At 38.8% G+C, this 20383-nt stretch overlaps 1 protein-coding gene across 1 annotated transcript in view; it reads left to right on the forward strand.

The window, feature by feature from the left end:
* The first annotated feature begins 2130 nt into the window (after positions 1-2130).
* Positions 2131-20383, forward strand: part of MID1 (midline 1) — a 257614-nt gene continuing 239361 nt past the window's right edge. The window contains exon 1 of the mRNA XM_031060407.1: positions 2131-2230. The gene's annotated coding sequence lies outside the window, so the exon portion shown is untranslated. The remainder of the gene's footprint in view (positions 2231-20383) is intronic.

Genomic DNA, 20383 nt, shown 5'->3' on the forward strand with positions numbered 1-20383 from the left:
TGAGTTTTCAGCTTGAGACTAGGGTAAGTAAAGCCCCTGTATGGGCACTGAAGAAATGGTGGGAAAATCCTTAACTGAGGGGTATTTTAGACAAATGAATGTGATGTTTATTGTGGGTCTGGGCTGACTAACAGAAAAAGTGCTAGCCTAAAGATAGACTGTCAACCACGCTTGAAGTAATATCTACTATCTAATCTACTATTAGCCTAGTAACCCTCTTAAAATTCCTTTGTTGTTGCAGTTTTGGGAATCTGATTAATTTTAATTGGCTTGACTCATGCAAAAAACCTGATATCCAGGAACTGGTCATGAGATCATGGTGATAAGGGAATACTTGGTGGTGTAGTCCAGTGCAAATGCTTTGTCGCAGGAGCATGAACTTGGCAAGGCCAAGATCCTCTTCTTATGCAGTGGGTCCACAAGTGAGTTATCTGTCCCAAAAGATCTAAATGAAGATCATTACACCAAGCCCCTGGCCACATATTCCTGATTCCCTATACACTGTATAGAGAGACTATTTTAGATGTATTTATTGAGTGTCTTACAACTTTTATTGGTATTGTTTTTCATTTTTCTCAACTTCTAAGTCAAACTCCTTCAGTATCATGAGGCTCAATGTTTGTGCCTCAGGGAAAGAGGAAAATTATAACTAAAGAAGTATTGAAACCATTAGGACTGGACATTAGGGATAGCTTTTCTGTGCAGTATATTATTTAATGATCTTCAAGTCATATATTGGGCAGCAATAAAAAATGCTGTAATCCACTGGATAATTATGATTTCCAGCTTTTGGGTAGTACACTGGGGTTTCTAACACTTCATAGGTCACCAGGAAGCCAAATTTGTGTCTCTTGTGCATTTTGACTTATAGATGATATGTCTGGGGGACAGAATGAAAAACAATTGTTTATTTTAGAGCTCATTGTATTTTTTAAGTCAACTTCTCATAATCTTATCAAATCTTGAAAATTTTCTCATTTTTTACTTACATTTTTGTGTTCCTCCATCATTTTTTGTTGCTTTTTTCCCTAGCCTCATGCTTTTTGCTGTCCAATTCCCCCTGCATATCAGCAGTGTTTTAGCTTGTAGAAAAGCTGTAACTAATAGTGAATCTTGCCTGAATATAATAAAGTGACACATATTACATAATTTTCCATGTAATTAATTAATTAATTATCTGCCTGCTGAAGTTCTTCTGGACAAACAAGTTGTATTTGCAGAAAAGGGTTAGCAAGCAGTGAGCAGTCAAGGTGATGAAAAAAAATAGGTGAAATACAGATGTCGTTGCTCTGTAGAGTGCAGCATAGGCTTGTTCTTGGTACTTCCTCTATTTCTGTTTCCCTGTTTAGGTAGGGGTGTGTCTGTTAATATATTGTAATCACACATCTCTGACAAAGACAGATCTGTCACCAAATACTTAACCATTACATTGTGTAGAAAACGAACCTGGAAAAATTAAAACAAGTTTTTCTTACACTGCATCTTTCCATTGATATCAGTAATGCAATCCTAATTTTCTAACCTTTTCACATAACACTTGAAATATGATAGTCTTTATATGGAAGTCTCAATATTGTGGGAATTATTCTAAGATTTTTAGAAGGTGTGTGCACAAACCCTTGTCACCTTGTAGTACATACATACCTTTGTCACCTCCGCTTTTCTTGGGTGAAAATGCAAGCTCAGTGTTCTGTAAAATCGTCAAGTATTTAATGTAATGTGAATGTAGTACTCGGTATTGCTATGGCTTTAAGTAATGGGATAACTGCATAGGTGCTACTATGCACCCATTGCTTAAAGCCATGGCAATACTGAGTACTAGTTCTCATTACATTAAATACTTGCCGATTTTACAGAACTACTGCAAGGAAATTGTTCTCCCTTCTGAAGTCCCTTCCCCGCACTGTGCTAAGCAAACTTCAGGCGCTCGGACCCATTTGGTATCTGTGGAGTTAACTAAATTAAGCTTACTTCCAGTTAGCCTCTGTCACCAGGAATGCAATTTGTGTTTACCTATATAAGGAAACCTGTCGGACCTGGGGGAGCTCTGGGGCAGGGCTGTGTGTGCCTGCAGAGGGGCGAGCGCCGCGCTGCGCTTGGCGGGCGGGGCAGAGCGGAGCGGGGCAGAGCGGCCCCAGCGAGCGCAGCGCTGCCAGGCAGGGACTGTCCCCCTCTTCTCCGGCCTCGGGAAAAGAGAAAAAATCTGCCAGGGGGAAAAATGGAGGAGCAGGTATGTCAGGCGGATCCTCACAGCTGCGGGGTGGCGGAGCCGGGGTGCGGAGAGGGTCGGAGCGAGGTTTGCGCTTCCAAGTGCTGTTCCCTGTGGAACGGCCGGAGAGCTCCGTGCGGGCTGCGGGGCAGAGCGGGCGGTGCTGCGGAGCAGCTCCCGCAACTTGTCTGACGTTCCGTGTGCTCCTCAGTGGATGCACCTTCGTTTTACTGAGGGATTCTCAAACTTTCTTAGCTCTGCTGGAGCGCAGATGGGAGCCGAGACTGGAAATAAAGCTGAGATGCTTTGGTCTGTTGGCTGAAGCGCTGCAAATCCATGATGTTATCATCCTAGTATATCTGGGGAAATAAGTTCTTGACGTGTTTGTTATTTGGTATTTTTTAAATTTTAAAATGTGCATTTTGCAAAAGGTGCACTCCTTTAGCATGTCTAGGGTTTTGGTGTCTTTTATTTGGATGTGTGTGAATGCAGCTAAATCAGCATAGCTGGAATGTGTTTGTTACAATACAGGGAGTTCCTGTAGCAATAAAGATTTTGCAGTGAGTTAAAAAATAAACTTCAGGTACTGTTATAGGAAATGTAAGCTAAACAGGTTCTACTACAATGGGGATTACCCAGTTCAAAACAAGGATTTGTATTTCTTAGGAAGTATTTGCACAGTATGATAACATTTTTGAAACAGGTTTTCAGTAAAATCCTCACAAAGAGGGAGAACTTTTCCCCTGCAGATTTTATTCAGGGCATAATGAAAAACAAAGTTGAAAACTATTTTCCAGTAGGTCTCTAGTTGTAAGAATACTGGTGTGCAGTTCATCAGGACAGTTACTGTTAAGTAGCAGCATGTTCATTGTGGAACTGTATTTAAGTTTTCTGCCATTATGGTGTATTAAATAGGAAGGGAAAATATTTTCAGTTGATCTCTTGTAGTGTCTTCTAAGGAAAAAAAGTTGCAGAGTACTAGTCAGAGTGCATTTTCAGAGTGAGTTTTGATTTTTTGACATTAGAGACTGATAGATATGTGATTGCTTTCCTCTTATTTTCTTGGTCATTCATATTTATGTGTGCACAGGCATGTGAATGCACTCATTATGGGAGATGTAGCTACATCTTTCCTACTGGGAAAGTAAAAGTCCTAGGAGGTTAGAAGCTTACAATGAAGATGATTAGTATTTGAAAACCCTCTTCCTTCTAAATAGCTGTGACTTTTATGAATTGATGTCTCCCTGAGATTAGTAATATCGTATTACCTGCTTAAAATTAATTCAGAATAAAGAAAGAATTAAAAGTCACTTGTGTTAATAGAGATTCTCATTCATTTCTGTGTAAGATTTTTCTTAACACCCGATGTTGAATCTTGAGTGAGATTTTAATGGGAATGACACAGGATAGCTGTAGTAGTTTCAGCAGAAACTTTTATAGGAACTTCAACACCACAAAGTACATAGCAAGTTCCTAAATACTTATTTCAGGGCTGAAGCTAATGGGTTTATTGTGATGAATCATCATTGGTTGTGGTGAAGCCACAAAGAAAGCAAGGCTGGTGGACCAGAACCATAAATTTCACTTGTTGCATTTCTCATCCTGGTGGTTTTGTGGAATATCTTTATTATTTTGAATTGAAAAGGAGTACAGAGAAAGGACTTTTAACAGGGCTGTTAGTAAAGCATAAATTTAAAGGGCAAGAGCAGACTCCAGGGAAACCTGCTCTTAAATCACCTTTTTCATGTCTCTGCAGGAAATTGCATTGCCCCCATCAGTTTGTCTGGCTATGTTGCAATCATTAATGGTACTTTGATTTCCCAGTGCCAAGCCAGGTAGCAATGTGGGTCAAAGTCTCTGCAGTGTATTTGGGGTTGGCATGAGCTTGCTGTGTCCCAGGATGTGAGCAAATCTGTGTGGCCATGCTGGGCCTGCCCACCCCTTGGTGAGCTTTGTGTCTGTGACCCTTCCGAGGGACACACGGGGAGCAGTTGGTTCTCACTGCTTCCAGCCACAGTGCCTGCCTCTGCCACCCACAGGAGATGTGCATGTGGCTTCAGAGCTTGCAGCATCAGGGGGACCTGCCTAAAACCAGTGTCTGCCCCGGGGTTTTACCTCAGCTTGGTGCTGTGCCTGTGGCGTGGCACAAGTTTCCTTTAACCTGGATGCACAAAAAGCAAATTCTTTTCAGGCCAGAACTGATGCCTGGGAGATATCCCCCAGGGAAATGTTGTCCTTGTTTATGGTATGAAAATAATTTCAAAGTAAATAAAATTAAAAATATTTTTGTCCCATTTAAAATGTGGGATAATTAAAAGTAATAATAATGGGATGGACCATTCTCTGGCCTGAGCTCCTGCAAGTCAGCCTGCTACCCTAGGCATGGGTCTCTAACCCATGTTAATGGGTGATGAGCTGTATTCACTGATTAAAGAAAAAAGTTAAATATTTTTTTTTCATTCATTCAAGGATTCCTTTGTACTCATTTTAATGGCAGAACTGTGTTCAGAGTGCAGTAATGGTGTTATGTTGGAGTGTATATTCTGAGGATGAATGTGCTGAACCCAGGTGAAGGCAATGAGCACATCAAGTCTGTGCACACACCTGTGGTGCAAGCTTTACTTGTGTAGCTGAGACAAGACTGAAGGAAAGCAGAAATACTTGGACTTGATAGTGCTGATAATGAACCAAAATTATCTTCTGCCTTCCTGCTATGTTACTAATGGGTTAATTAATGAGAACTGTTATTAATTTGTCACTTTTAAATCAGAAAGTGCTTTATGTATTTAGCATACAGTATCATAACATTTTTATTTAGAAATTAAAGACTATACTTAATGTCTTCAATGTTTTTCCATGTTTGGAAATCTGCTCATCATAAAAACAAAGTTAGGACACTTTTTTATAGGGTTGCTTGACTTGCATCCATCACCCCATTTTTGCTTTCAATTTCAGATTTGCATGTAATTGAAGCTGAGTGCCCTTACACATTGTCACCAGGCAGTTTGGTACATCATGTTTTTTCCTGGTATCTTTACACATATTCAATAAAATTAAAAGAAAAAAGACTAACCTTTCAAAGGTGCAGCAGGAGAGCTTGAAATAATAAAGGAACATGCTGTAGTTGCAGGCTCCCTTTACGATTTTGTTAAAGGCTTTACGATTCCATTATGCTATCATTTTGTAGTGTAAGCATTTTATATGGCATGTGTGATTTCATTGCCCTTAAGTGACCTTAGTAAATTCCTTATTTCCCCTGAAGCACATACCTAATTGAAAATTGCCATCTGCAGTTGAAGAGCTCTAAGAATAACTCAAGGTGGAGATGGGTGTCTAGAGAGCAAGGCAAAATCACTTTTTCTGTAGAATTCGCTGTATTGCATGAAGTGAAATACTTGCTTTGAAGATGAATGATAAGGAATTATAGGAAGGGCATCTTTATCTGTCTGCCCAGTACATCTGCCTAATGCTGCTCTAGACATCATGTGATCCACAAAGTGTGTGTTGCCTAATTTTTTTTTTAACCTTTTTTAAAACTTGCCTCTCTTCTTTCAGCCTTTGGTAATTGTATTTGGAATTTAAAGTTAAAAACATCATTCCAAGTCTGGGCTGGGCTTTCTAGTCCAGCAGCTGTTCTCATATGCAGAGCCTTGCTTGGCTCTGGTGTGCCACTTTCAGGATACAGCTATGATGATTGCAGTCTGCAACCACAACCTAAAAATGATATGGGGTGTTCCCCCTGCGAAACCTCTGGCCTAGCATTGCATTCATTACAGCTCCTGTGAGCATGAGCGCCGAAGAGTCATGAAAATGAAGGCGGCAAAAAGCTGGGCAGTGCGAAGCTGAGGAATGGCTTAAAAGGCATTTTCTTAGATGAGAGAACATGAAACTGTGCTCTTAATGTAATTGTTTAGGACAGGAAACATGAAAGTATTTTATTTAAAAGGGTTGGGAAATGTGAAGCATGAAACGAGAGAACATGAAACTGTGCTCTGGATTAGAAGTCTGTCACATCTGTATATTTGTTCACTATTGTGTAATGTAATTGTTTAGGACAGGAAAAATGCAAGTATTTTATTTAAAAGGGTTGGGAAACGTGAAGCATGAAAAATCTGTGATGAAGATGTGAAGTTTTTATCCTATCTTCCTGTGTGTTTATTCATTCCAAAAAATTGAGAAAATGACTGGGCTGAAAATTAAGTCTCTACAAATTCTCTAGTCCTGTGTTATCCTGCGAGTAGTCTTATTTATGAAAGCTTAGCCTTTAAATCTATTTTTTTTTCTGTGTTAATTCCAAGTTGTGTTTCAAAACCATTTATCAGGGTTAGAGCTTTGGAGTACACATGGCTTTGAGACTCATAAGGGCAAGATATTAAAAATATGCAACCTGTGTTAGGGTCTGAGTTTACCAGCTGCTTAGGATGTATCTCCCTGCTGTTTTCTTTTTTTTTACTTTCATTAAAAATATTGTTGTTAAATCTAGATTTTGATGGTGTAGCAAGTAATCAAGGGAAGACAATATTTCATTGCAAATTTTGTGCGATTCCATATTTTAATATTTTTTCACATTAAATATATTTTTTGTTCAACAAGATCTCTAGAAATGTACTTGAGTCTAAAAGTCTGTACAAAGGCAGATGCTTGTTTCCTAATCTATCTATATCCATGATTATAACACATGTTCAATTTCATATGCATCTAAAATCACTGCTGATTTTTTTTTAGTAAAGTTACTATTTTCATGTGATTGTCTGCACAAAGACTGGAATAATTAGTATTTGCTTTAGGTAATACTCAGGATTTTCCTTGAACAAATTAAGATCTTCCATGTAAGGGTTCATTAGGGGGTAGAAGTTAAGTTGCACTCTCTCTGTTCTTTAGTAGTTTCACTCAATGCTAGTTTTGTATTAGTCCTCTGAAAGCTGGATTTAGGGAGATGGAATATTAAAAAAAAGCAGTTGTTTTTATTAGACATCATTATATTGAGTTCAGCTTCATTTAGCATTCATAATATTCACATTCAGTGTTATGAAAGAAAGGCCATTTTTGACCCCTCGTGCACTGTTCCAGGCATTGCAATGGCTGAGGGGGCTCTGCTTGGTGACACACTGGATTGCAGAGTGCTCAGGGTGTCACTTTGTAAGTGCCATGATCTGTCTGCTGTGCTCCTCCAGAGATGCCTGTTCTCCTGCTGCTGAGTTCCTAATATTTCTGTTTTGTAGCTGCCTAGCCTGGAAAATTCCATATAAAACCTCAGATCCAGCCTCCTGAGATGGATTTTTTTGGACAAATTTAATTTCACTATGTATGAAACAACATTAATGTTTCTGCTGTGCTAATTCTTTAAAATGAGTAGTTGTTTTACTACACTCTTCATATCTTAGCTGCTTCCTTCATGGGAAATTCCATCCAATTTTAGCAGGGGAGTTTAGGCATTAGCAGTTAGTTATGAATTCTTACCTTAAGTACAGCAATGTACCCAGGGTGGTTTGGGATATCCTATTGGTTGTGGGTTCAAAGTTATACAGCTGTGCTTAACACTCCAGTGGGAAATTCTGGCCATGTTGCATTTTGCCTTTGATATGTTGCCTTGCCACCACCATTAATGCAAGCTTAGACTGCAAAGATCTGTTTGCTTTTATTGCACATGTGTTGCTCAATATGTTCAGTTTGTACATGATGTGAATTGCTGGACTCAGTGAGCATGTATGATTGGTTTAATAAATAAAACTTAAGTTGTGTTTATAATAAAGTGCATGTCCTAAAGAATGGTATATATGGTATACACAGAAAAGTGACAAGTTCACATCTAGACTTGCAAGTATTTCATATTTGAGTGTGTTTTTAATGGTTTGGAGGGAGTCACATAAATGTCAATACAAAAGGATTATATGCATCCATATGGCAGACTATGATGATGAGAACAGAGAAATCCACCTGGTAGAAAACAAAATTATTAAAGCTTGATATCCTTAATTCTAGAATCTCACCACATTTATGGCATGAATGGAATATGTATAAGAAAAAGCATGCATTTTGATATATCTATATATGCTCTAGAGTGCTCTCTTTAATGAAAAAGGTTACCTGGATTTGGAAATAGGTTTAGCTGTTAATTTCAGCGATTTTTCAGCAATACACCATAGGTACATTGATGTTTCAGAGACTTGCCATGTTAGTTCTAGCATATATCATTCCACATTGCTGGAATGCACAAGCAGATTACTTTGGTTTGAATTAATGAAAGTGAGTTAAATGACTTACAGTTGTTAGCTTGCATTTTAATTTTGGAGGTTAAGCTAATATGCCTTGAAGGTTTAATTCGTATGTTTCTGTACCATGAGGAGTTCAATTTGGACATTTCCTCTGCCACATGAGAACTAAAGCAACCAAACACAGGGAGAAAATGGAAGATTACAGTTGAGCAGAACCGTCAGCTGAAAGTCCTTTATTCCCCCACAGACATTTTAAAGTTGGTACACAGAATTTCTATAATATAATAAAAATTAAAACAAAAAGCTCTCTAGAAAGGACTTGCAAAACCAAAACGTTTAATTGATGGAGTCAGTGTCATCTGCCAAGTTTCCAGTACAACACCCCGGCTGAGGGAGGTAGAACTAAATTTGAAAGTTATTTCACTAGCTGGCAAGCTGGTCTGAAATCAAGAAGATATAATGGAATCAAAAGAAGCTATGAGTTTCTATAGTCAGAGAAGAAACTATAATTTATTTATAGAAAATGGGGAATAATTCAGTCAGCAGGAGTATCTGTGGGCTACCACAAATTAGAAAATGAATGCAAGTCGCTGATGAGGCAAAATGCTGAAATGGGAAAGCCATTCTGGGAATCATTACTGAAGGTATTATCAACAAGAGGATGAGAAGTAAACATTTTGCCCTGTTCTGTTGTGATAAATGCCATCCTGAATTGTTCACACAGTTTTATATATGATACTTTAAGAAATAGAGAAATAAACTGGAGAAAGACTAATGGAAAGCAAACCAAAAATTGTACTAAGGAAATGTGACACAGATTGCATGAATTGAGTGTATTTTATTGAAAATCTGGCTTCCCAGTGTGTCCTGTACAAGCATCTCATGAACCAGTATTCTGTCCATCTGCCTTCACCCAGAGGTCCAGGGAGGAGCTGAGCTTTTCCTGCTGCCCACTGCTGCCTTCATGAGAGAACAAAAGGTGAACACATCCAGTTGCAGCAGCCACCCCCGAATCTGGCAACTCATTGCTTTTCCTTGCATGAGCTCAGCTTGGTAAATCGCTGTCTAGAAAAGAGAATAAATAACACAGACATGGTTGTAAATGTGACAGTAATTAATTGGTCGTCTCTGAGGATGGAACAAAAGGCAATTTGCATTAATGGTGGGTTTCATTAGATTCTAGGAAGAACTCTACAGCTGGTATTTAGGCACTGTGATGGGTTAACCAAAGAAGCTGCCAGGTCAGTCTTTGGAGATATTTCAGACTGAACAAAATATTTTTTGTGGAGGATCTAAGTGTAGTTGATCCTCATGGTGAGCAGGACTCCACAAAGGTTTTTCAGACTTAACAGCTGTAGTTGCTTGCTATGCCTATGCTAGGGCTGTGTCCCTAGCATGAAATCTGGAAATATTTTCCAATTTCAGACCCCAGCCTGTCTCATATCCATGTCCCATCACCACAGCAGTGCTTGAACTGGGCCTGCATTTTCCTTTCATGTCTTCATGCCTCCAGTTTCCATACTCCAATCAGGTAGATCAGCAGCGAGACTGGTATCTCACAGCTGGCCTTTCCTGTAAAGAAGAGCTGGTTGAGCCTCAGGCTGGGAGCCACTGCTACTCTCTTTCTGGATTCCAGTACCACAGACTCACTGCTTTAGAGTTTGGGAATTCTGAAAGACTATGTTACTTTAGCTTCTACCCAGTTTTCAGTCTCAAGAGTTATTGCCAAGACCCCCAATTTAACATTAGCATTTAGTAACAACAAATACAGAGATTACATGAATGAATACAAAACCTCATAAAATCATGGTAAAAATGTGAATACTAACACGTGTGGAAATGATGCCTTAAACCGCTGCCATTTACTCTACAAAATACACTTTGTTTTCTCTTACTATATATATCATGTGATGTAGCCATGAAAACTGGAACAGCACAATCTCTGTTGATGTAAAGTAAGCAAGAACATAACTACTGTAAATAAAAGTGGGGATTATGTTAGTGGAGGAGAGGAGGCTGTTCTCCTCAGTGCTGAATCTAAGTAGGAGGTAGATTGGATAGTTACATGGCAAGGTTCTTCTTGGAGAACAAATTTGGTTTGCTGTGTAAAATGTGTTATTGGTGTGCTATGGGCCACAGCTGAGTCTGTCTCCCCCGTTTGTGTGGCAGTGCTGAGTCATTGATTACGGTCGATCGATGCTGTTCACTGCAGTGCTAGATCCATTAATTCCTCTGTGAGAGTACGAGGCATAGCATTCAATCAATAAGGTCTCAGATTAAAGGCAATGATCCAGGAAAAGGACAATGTAAAAATAGAAAAACAGGGAAATGCGAGTGAGATTAATTTCTTCTATTTGATACTTCCCATAACCTTCTCATGACTCAGCATTTCTGAGGTTAGCTACTTTGTGAGATCATGATTCACAAGGTTTGTTTACTAAATGAGTTCCTTAATGATGGTTAAATTACTTGTTAGTGTCTAATTCATGAAATGGCAAATGCTGAACTGTTGACCTTCCCAAAACTGGAAAGCTATCACATACAGTGATTTTAAAATATAGGTGAATATTTTTATTAGCAGTAAACCTTTTTACTATCACAGTCATTCATTTGAATCAGTCCGTCTCTTTACTTGTCTTTGAATACTCCACTCTGATTTGGAGGGTGCAAAGGTGTTACAGCAGAGGTGTCTGCTCACAGAACAAAAGGCAATTTGCAGTAGTGGTGGGTTTCTGCCCAGTAACGGGGAGAGTAATGGGTGCAGTAACGTGCTTCCTACCACACTGCTCAAAGACATCTCTCAGTGGCACAGCCTGAATATGCTTCACTCCTCTTCAGAGCTGGGGCTGTTCTTTAGAGCTCTTCTCCAGGCCAGTATTTAGGCAGAATGGCGAGGAAGTCACTGTGAATTGCACAGCTCTCTGGGCAAAGACTGTGGTTGACTGGGGACTCCATCTTGCGGAAGGGATGCCATAATGCATTCTGCTCATTCCTGGTGGAAATTTACTGTCTTCCACAGTGGTTTCTGTCTTAATTCAATCCTTATTCTGAGCACAGAGGAAAGGAACGTTGTCTCAGGCAGCCAATGTGTAACTGTTGGGAAAAATACTTGGTTTCTGATGGCAATAATTACTACAACCATTAATTACTGTGTTTTGGGAGAGAAGCATATTATTTCATATTCATAGGCAACAACACTATACAACTCTCTTTCTGAGGTTTAGAAGTTTTCCATCTAAAAATAATTTGCAAAAATTAAATTGAACCAGGCTACTAAAATATTCAGTAATTTTAGCCGACTGTATAGCCATATGTCTATTCCAACCCAGCTTTTGACGTCTTGCCTAGAGGAAAATACTCTTTAAAATGTTTGGACAGACTACATCTAAAGCTAAACCTTGTTTGAAAGATGACATTCTTCTGAGCAAGGTTCAATATTTCTCCTACATCAGGACTGGGTCCATGGTTTTTCATGGTTTAATATTCTGAAAAAGAAAATCTGGACAATAATGTGCAAGTATGGAACCAATATTCAATAAAAAACATTCTGTACTTTCTAAAGAACTGTGTCTCAGCTTTTTTCCTCCTCTGAAATAATTTAACATGAGATTGAGAAAGATGTTTGCTGCAACCAGGTTTTGCTAGACTTCAAGGTGTGTAAGGTGTGATGTTAAGCCTTGACAGCTGTGCCTGTTGCAGTCACTATCCCAGACCAAGACCTACAACATGCCCATTACAGGGGGTGATGGGCTGCCCTCCTCTGATATCCAGAAACGTCACTAATTTCTTTCGTGCCAGTGCATAGTTTAGTTTGCTTGCAATTTTCTTCCAAGGGTGTTTGCTAGTTACTATTCTCCCAACAGCTAGACAAAGCTCATTGTTTTATAAGCCCAAAAAGAGATGTTTTAGATTTTACTAACTTGCCCAGGAAATGCAAGATGTGTGCTGGAAACCTTCCCTCTCCTAGAGAGGCATTGCTATGGCCACAAGGTGACATATCTGTGTAAATATAAACTCATTCCCTCCTGGAGTGCCTGTGTCACTGGAAGGACAATGTTACAAAAGCCAGGACTTTGTGGTCCTCTAGGGAGAGCTGTCACCAATGGAAGGAGGTACCCTGGATTGTGGTCATAACTAATGTCACTCTTATGTTTTACATTATGAGGCTGTTGACCCAAAAATTCAAGGAACTTTTCCACCCACATGGAGGCTGCAAATGTGACAGGTGGAAAACTAAATCAAAACAGGCTTTCAAAAGCCTTAAAAGCTCCATGTAAAGGTAGGTGCCTCCATAGGCTTCTGGCACTTTCATTAACTTAGGTCTCTTGAATTATGAATAGGTAGAGATAGCAACCAGGTACTGAGATGTTTGTATAAGCAGAGAACCTGATTTGTGTTTTTATTGGATTTTTAAAAAACAAATTTTGTCCAAATTAGTCATTCTTTCACTGTAATTGTTTGCTGCAGACTCTGAAGAAGTCACTGTTGTTTACCCCTGGTTCCCAGGCCTCATGTTTAAGTCACTGTGTGTTTTTCAGTAGAGGGTGGATGGGGATGTGTCTGTTGAGCAGAGTGCTGAGAAGGTGAGAGTGTTACACATTTCCATCTAGGAGAAACTGTTCCCAAGGTCTGTTCCTCTGTGCCCTTGAAATCATAATGTCTAAATCCCTTGGAGTATTTTCCCTGGTGATACATCAGCTGCAGCTAAGGGTTTCTTTCTCAGAATGATCAGTGTTTTCAAAGCAGTAATATTAGTCTGCCTGCAACTCCTAGAGGAAAAAGAGTTAACTTATGAACTATGGGGAGCAGAGAGCCCTGTGTTCATGGAACCACGAGATTTCAAGGCTCTGAACACATAAGTTAATAGAATAGTCCATGTAAAGTGAGACTGACCTCGTTTTTAAAACTTGCAGGTGCCTAATGGAATCTCTCTGTATTATCAAAATTCATCAACAGTAGCAAATACATGTAAGAGCTGAAGGCAGTTTTTCTATTGTATTTTATATTCACTTTTTACTACCTGCCCCTGTTTTCTCATGCTCTCAGATGGGTAGAACTTTTTTCTTATGTACAGTGGTAACTACTATAGGTTATGTTGAACATTTGAAAATGAAGCATGACTTTTCTGTTCTCAATTGCACTGGTTTAATTTGTCTTTTAAGTTTCTGTGAAACTGCAGGGAGAAAGGAGCTTTTAAGATACTATAAAAAGTGAAAGGTTCTTGCCTTTTTCTGTTATGACTTGTTAGAAGCTCACACTTGACTTTCGACAAAGGATTCCAGACAGCTGGCTTTTCTCCAAAGTGACTTCCAACTTTATTCTTAAAGGAAGAGATCCCAGGTGCAGGAGACTGAAGTAATAGGAGATCTAATATTAAGACTTTCAATTTTTTTTCTTCTGTAGCATGTTTCTTTTTTCTGCCTAATATAAGATAGGTATAATTCCAATCTAATTTACAATTGCAATGGTAAGTACACTTCCCTTTCACTCTTCAAGTGAAAAATACTGCTGTGCTGAGCCCCACTGTTCATGTGTCTTATAGAACATGAAGACATTGTTCTTCTGCCTTTCCCCAAAAAAGACAAAACATCTTTCTTTCAACAGAGATTATTCATCATATGTTGTTCTAGAGTTAAGATGCAAGCTCATAAACTGAAACAATAGGTAGTATGGTGTTGCTTTTGCAGTGCACTGTTTATCTGCTATAAGGAATACAACTGTTTGAAAAGGTTTCAAAAGCACAAAAGAGGAATTATTTACAGTATTTCATCCCATCATGTACCAAAGAGAATGTTGAATGAGTATTACAGAAGCATTCAAACTGCGCTGATCAGCACACAGAAATTAATATATGGTGTGTGACAATTTTGGGGAGAGATCTGTATCCAATTATAAATTCCTCTTCAGTTTATGACTAACATTTATGGAGTAGTCTTTCAAGGGAAGTGGTGAAGCACTGTGTACTCAATTGTTGGTGAATGAGGTCTGCAAAATGTTTGAAGGCTCTTCAGAAAGCAGATCTGAGAGCAGCAGTGGCGTGGATGTGATGACATGGTGGAGTTTCCATGTCTCCATTCTGACTTGCATTTTGACAGTTGTGCAGAAGCAGAAGCACCAGGTTGTGCCAAATTTACAGCGTCCAGAGTAAATGAACTACTTCCTCAAACTCTGTTGTTAGAGAATTTTCAGATTGGGGTTTATTTTTTTATTGTGTTTAATTTGAAAATATGTATGCATTTGGGATTCAGGGCAATTGTGTGGCAGTTTAACTAGGGATGGAATCACTGTTCAAAGCACAAGAAATAACAAACTCTGAAATAGCAAATGTTCCACCAATTACATGACTGGTCTGTGTTATGAGAAAGAGAAAAAAGGTTGATAGATGTGGTGCCTCTATTACAAGGGGTGACATGAAACCCCACTGTGGGCTTTGTAGCTTGCCTGTAAAGAACATCTCAGCAGCTTACTCAGAAATATGCCAAATAGCCATATTCCATATTTGCTGAAGCCCCTGTGAGTTGTTTATTTCTGGTTTGTGTTGTTTTATTATTTTTTTCATCTACTGTTTCTGGTTGAAAGCATGAGTTGGTCAAAATGTTTTCTTGGAAGAATTGATTAATTTTGACAACACCTCTACTATAAAAAGGCTCTTCAGTCTTAAGAACAGCCATTAGAGTGGAAGGTGTGGAGGAGGAACAGAGAAGCTGCCTTCAAAAGTGCATATGAATTTGTTCTGATATGGGATTTTAACCCTGAGTCTGTTATGTCTTGAATAAGTGACCCAGTCTCTGGCTGCTTTGAGCTGTTCCTGGCAGCTTCTAATGTTGTATTTTGTGTAATCATCTTAGTTCTTTTTTGTCAGAAGAACTCAGACCACACATCTGAAGTGATTTTTAAAGTATTTTATCAGAGTCTGAAGTGAGTGAGTCTTCCTTTCTGTTGTCTTTCTCTGCTTCAGAACACCATGAATTTACCTAGGTGTATAATGAGGCATTTCTGAAAGGAAAACCTTTTTGTCTAGTTTTAACTTTGTTGATATAAAATATTTTGTCTAAAAAGCATTTTTCCTGTGCCTCCTTTCTTTGCAGTAACTTTTAAAAATACCCTGGTCTGTTGGAGTTATGGCACGATGAAGCAGGCAAATGTGGTCCTATAAGGCAAATAGCTCTGCAGCAACTGCTCTATAAGGGAAGATGAAGGGACCTTGTTTTATGTCAGACTGGTACAACTGGCAGCTTCTTATACAATGCTGTTGGAACAAGTTCAAATGGCTTTTAATGTGGGGGCCCCTAACCATGTGAACTACCAGCTTTACTCTTATGATCTACCACTCAAAAGTGACTGGATTAATAACAGGGCACCAATGTCTCTTTTGAGTCCTTTCTTTTGAATAGGATGGCATCCTGATTTATCCACAGCTTTGTCAGCCTGTCTCCTTGTCTGGGGCCCTGAGCATTTGTCCTCATTTAGGCAGATGTTGTTCTTGCTCAGGCTGTGATTCCCTCTTTTAATAAACCTGATCACTCTTTGCTGAAAGCCTGTTTATTTGGTAAATTTGACTTTTGGCTAAGCAAGGCTTGTAGCCTGTTAGGAACAAAATTCTTTGAATGTAGCAGCTTTACCTGTTGTTTTTCAGCTGTGTGCATGTATGGTCATGCTGAGAAAGGTATCATGCCACTCCCACTGCAGTAGGGTGCTGTGCCTACAACAAGTGTGCCTGCACATAAGCTATCTGTGATGAATTCATATCACTGGCCAGTTTTACAGCATTAAAGGACTTTCTCTCAGAACTAAGTGGTGCAAAGAAATTGCATATCTTGCACACAAATTTTCAGTGTTTAACAATTGAAAAGGACTCAATTTTACTGTGAATATTACTTGCTATGCTGGGTCATGAGGGTCAGAACAGGCATCTAATGCTCTGAACTTGCAAACATTTACACATCTGCTTAACCTGACTGTGTAGCACAGTCCTGTGTAGGTTAGTAGGTCTGCTTATGGCAATAAAAGCAATCATGTCAGAAGGTCTTCATGGAACTGAAGCCTCATATTTGATTCTCAGTAGTAGTGCAGAATAGCTTAACAGACCCTACTGGCAGCTAGATGATTTTGTTCATCTGAATTTTGAACAGATGGCAAGGATCCTATACATTGTAAACTGAAAATATCAGAGTAATACCTCTAGAGTATTACCAGAGTAAAGTGTCACTGCAAGGATGCAGAAAGACTAGAACACAAAATATTTATAGATGTTACTTTTCCATTTTGCTCTTCCCACAATGCTGATAGTACTCTTCCCACAGTCTTGAGATTGACCCAAAAATGCTTTGACAATGTTAAAAGTTGCTTGCCTCCCTTTACCCATCACAATTTGCTAACCAGCATTTTCATGCAAGATTTGAGGTGGAATGTTGTAAAATTATGTGCTTTTAGTCTGTAAAACTCTGGACTCTGTCCAACAGACCGTTTTTACATGGCCTGGATCCTTTTCAGACAAACAGGATCTGTACCAGGGTGCAAAATTGTAGACAACTGATGCATTCTTTAAAATAACTACAAGTTGGCTCTCTGCCTTTTCTGGGAGTCTGTCAAGACTCCCCCACTGGTGCCTAGGAATGTATTTTTGAAACAGGAATTGTGAGTGCCAACAAAGTAATAAGTTTAAAGGTAAGCTTTCTTTCCTGTGGCAGTCTGAGAATTTCTTTGTATCTTACTGGCCCTCCAAGTAAAACGGGTAGGGCACTTAATCCTTCTAGACCAACATATCTGTTATCTCAGCAAATAAATATTTTTATGATCTATAAAAGGCAAATTTACCATAAGGGGTTTTTTTTCCTTTTTAGTGGTAGACCAGCTTCCTAAATCTGTAATGTCATTGCCAAATTTGCAATTTAGAAATTTGTTACTTGATATGTGCAAATTACTTCAAGCCTCCTCCAGAAATATGCTGTGGGTAGCAACTCATTTGTACCCATCTGGGGAAAACTACTCCATCTCCTTGGACCTCCTAGCATTTATTAGTTGCATTATTTCCCTGCTTCTTCTCATTTTTGTCCTGTATTTTCAAACCCAGCACTTCTCTGTCATTTACTTGATGGGATCACCTTTAGCTCCTTCCTTTAGGCATCTGTTCTACACCTTAGCTGTGGCAGTAGCATATGAAAGGTTTTATCTATCACCACTGTTGGATTCAGCTAAGAGATACTTCAGGCAAGGGGAAAAGTACAAGTGCTGGTGGTAGGATAGGTAAGAGGGGGCTGGATATGTTCTTTTTGTCCTCTCCAAGGTAAACAGGCAGGTCTCTCTCAGCTGTAGGAGAGAAGAGGGAAGGCTCGTAGACAAGGGTCTTTTACAGAAGAAAAAAGTGATGAGTGACAAATGCTTTTCCCCTGAGCAGTTAGCAAGGGGAAATGGTTCCAGATTATCTTCCTTCAGCATGTCCTTTTAGACCTCAGGTGGGAAATTTGGGCTCTTACAAATATATCTACTTCTCCATGAAGTAGCAGTTTGACTCACCGAATTCTCATTGCTAGACAGTGATACTAGGGATGCTAGCAGAGACTGAGTGAACATCCTCCCTGTGTCAGTCAGGTTGAATAGGAGAAACTGTCTAGAAAGTGTGTCATATTTAAACTCATGCCATTTTTAAAATTCCAAACTTGCCTCAAGTTTGAGTAAGCACATGATGATTTTTGTGCTGAGGTTGGCAGGGGAAAGGTTGGAGTCTTTGGTGCTGTTAATTCTACAAGTGTCCTGCATATTAGAGCAGTGAATGGGCTGTGGCATTTGCAAGACCACAAAATTATATCCCAAATGTGCAGGCATATGCTTTATGAAGGTTCTCACAGATAAGAAAGGTTGTCATGAAGTAAGCCCTCTTTGAGTTCCTAGTGTGATGTACTACAGCTCTAGAAAAATACACAAACTCAGGTTGCCTTTAAAAGTTTGGGAATGGTGTAATCAAAGTGAACATTTGCAGAAGTGGTTAGGTGTTTTAGTTCCTTTAAATTAATAGCAAAAGGTACAGTCTATTGCCAAAAAGCTAAGAAACATAACAGCTCAGCTGCTTGCCAGCATTTGTTATGCCTTAGGAGACATGCCTTCTTGTTCTTTTTCTTCTGAATATAACACAGGATTGATGAAAGTAATTATACTTTTGCACTGGCCCTGGCTAGAATAGAATAGATTTTTCTTTTCATAGCAGCTCTGTGTTTCAGAATTTTGACTCAAATAGAACTGATAACATTGTTATACTCTGGCTGGTGCTGAGCAATGTTTGTACAGCATCAAGGTCTGCTCTGTTTCTCACTCTGACACCCCAGTGAATAGATTGAGGGTGAAGGTTCACAACCAGGTAGATGACCTGAACCAACCAAAGAGATATCCCATGGCATATAAATTCATGCCTCCCAATAAAAGGGAAAATAGGGTGATACTGGGAATTAGCCATCTGTAGCTCAGGAACTCTCTAGGCATCAGTCTACCCACAGGAAGTGGTGGGTGATTGCTTTTGCATTGCTTGTTTTCTCCAGTCTCCCTCCTCCTTTTCTTCCACTTATTTAATTATATTTTTTTATTTGTTCAATCCTGTGTTTTCTTGTTGGTTTGTCTTTTTTTTTTTTCCTTTCTTCTTCCCCCATCCCAGTGAGGGTAGTGCCTGAGTGACTGTGTGATGCTTACCTGCCCACTTGTGTTAATCCACAACAGCCACACTTTGTGGGATTGAGCTACTCATCCCCAGAAGATTCTGGCATCATTCCTTGTCTTGATGCATCCAAATCTTCTGATTTGCACTCTTAAATAAATGTATGTGCAGATGTGAGTACACAGGTTTGTGTGTGCATCAGTGAAAGAAGGAAAACAACTGCAGAAGTGGAGCCCAACTGAACAGTATTTTAATATTAGCAGTTTTTTCTGTTCATAAGCACTTTGATAACTATCTCCAGCAAAGGGCAAAACATCTTTAGAGGCTTATTTTAAAGTGAAAATCAGACTCCTATATTTATGAAACTTACTTTGGATTCCTTTAAGTCCAAAGCTGCCCCACAAGCATCTTACATATATTTTCATATTTTTCCTTCTACCCTTTGAATTGTTATCTGTTTGGGGTTTTCAAAAATAAAAAAGCAGATAGATTTTGCTTATGTCTGTAGTCGTTAACTGACATCATTTTGCTTAGTTATATTGTAGCCATTTTAATGGATAAAATCTAGATAAGGAGATTCAAGAGGAATGTTTGTTGCTGGGTAGTCACCTTTGATTTTAGCCTTTTTGCAGTGTGATTGTAAGAAAGGCAACAAGGAGAGTCTGAAAGTATGTTCTTTAAAGTTGTAACATTAGTCAGTTTTAGCACACTTTCTAAGAACTGTCAAGTCAGCGATCTGTTTTAAAGACTGAAAACCAAAGTTGACAATTCTTTTCATTGTTTATAGAATTGTAGAGGAAAGATATGCTTTGAATTACGTTGGAATAAGATCTTAGAATAAATAGGGATGTGACTTGGCCCTCAGTTCCGCTGAGTAGAAAGAGAAGCTGTGCATGCACAATAAAATGCAGAATTTGAATCTTTACTTAATGAGGGAAACAAATGAAATTTCCATGCTTCTTTGGTCTTTTACAAGTTCTGTATAATAATCATAACAGGAAGTACTGTAAATTTCCATAGGCTGTGAGGATGACTATAAAAAAATAAAATGTAACTGAATCAATATGGAAATCCTTACTAATAAACTTGATTAATTTGATTGCTAATTTCTTGTTCAAGTATCCCCCAAACTGTAGAAAAGAGGGGTTTTATTTAAATATTTAAAATAAAAACATAATAAGTAGTAAAAAGGATTTTCTGCCTGAAAGTAAAATAAGTATCCTTTTATTTTTTAAAATACTTTTCTTTCCTCCTGTGAATTATCCAGCATATTAAGCAAGCACAATGTAAGAATGTTTTCTGCAGTGTTTCAGC

Source organism: Geospiza fortis, unplaced genomic scaffold (genome assembly GCF_000277835.1).
Source record: "Geospiza fortis unplaced genomic scaffold, GeoFor_1.0 scaffold50, whole genome shotgun sequence".
Taxonomy (NCBI): domain Eukaryota; kingdom Metazoa; phylum Chordata; class Aves; order Passeriformes; family Thraupidae; genus Geospiza; species Geospiza fortis.